This window comes from Stegostoma tigrinum, chromosome 34 (assembly GCF_030684315.1).
Source record: "Stegostoma tigrinum isolate sSteTig4 chromosome 34, sSteTig4.hap1, whole genome shotgun sequence".
In the NCBI taxonomy this organism is placed as follows: Eukaryota; Metazoa; Chordata; class Chondrichthyes; order Orectolobiformes; family Stegostomatidae; genus Stegostoma; species Stegostoma tigrinum.
The window spans coordinates 12,461,905-12,462,929 of record NC_081387.1 but is presented as its reverse complement, the minus strand read 5'-3'; the positions used below and the strand labels follow the sequence as shown (position 1 = coordinate 12,462,929).

General features: G+C 49.2%; 1 non-coding gene across 1 annotated transcript; it reads right to left on the bottom strand.

The window, feature by feature from the left end:
- Nucleotides 1–481: 481 nt before the first annotated feature.
- LOC132206291 (U1 spliceosomal RNA) lies at nucleotides 482–645 on the bottom strand. The gene has a single exon (XR_009442966.1). It is a non-coding gene; the product is annotated as a U1 spliceosomal RNA (small nuclear RNA).
- Between the last annotated feature and the right edge of the window lie 380 nt (nucleotides 646–1,025).

Below are 1,025 nucleotides of genomic sequence, written 5' to 3'. Positions count from 1 at the left end.
GCCCACTGCACAAGAGCGAGAGACAGTGATCAGACAACACCGTAAGAGAAACGTCCGCTCAGCAAAGGAAATACCGCTTCCCCACATAGAGCAGGAAGAGAGTCAACTCACCGCTCGGAGCAAAAAACACATCTGCTTTTCGTAACAAGTCAGGGGAGAGCGCGAACGCAGTTCCCCACTACCACAAATTTTGCAGTCGAGTATCCCGCATTTGAAACAAAGTTATTAGAATAAGTTGAAAAAAGGAATAAGTTAATAGTTAATATTAAAAATCGCTGTTAACGCACGCTGCTGAAGTTGCTACCAATTTGGTCCCCTCATACCTGGAGAACACAACCCACCCGCACGGGGAGATAGTGCCAGAGAGCGCGAAGAACAGCGCAACGGGCTTCTGAAAAGCCTAATCCGAAAACATACGAAGACAACGTTACCGGATCGACTTCCACAGGGGAAAGTGAAACCTGTCATTAGTTTGAAAAATCAGGGGAGAGCGCGAACGCAGTCCCCCACTACCACAAATTTTGCAGTCGAGTATCCCGCATTTGGGGACATCGCAGGCGTCAGCACACCCGAAGTGCAATGGGCTAGCCTCGTCCTGGGAGAACCACCTTGTTGATCATGGTATCTCCCCTGCCAGGTAAGTATGCTCACAACTCTCACTCGCTCACATCCCACAACACCCGCTACCTCTCACACTCACATTCACTCCGTTTGCCAACATCGCAAAATCACCCACCGAACCTTCCCTGCCAGAAGTGCAGCCCAGTTCCACACGTGGATCACAGCACATCTCCAAAGCCCTTGTTTTCCAGGAATAATACTCAAGATCGCTGCTACGACTGCTATTTGCATATATCCCTTAAAAGGAAACGCTCCGCCCCCCCCCAGTTGCCTTCAGGCTGCATCTTGAACCGCGGAAAGAAATCCCCAGATACACTGCAAGTTCGAACCCCGCTCTGTTTTGAAAACACTTTTCACAATTTGTTGTGAACGTGAATAAAACAACTTCTAAACCTGCCTCGTGA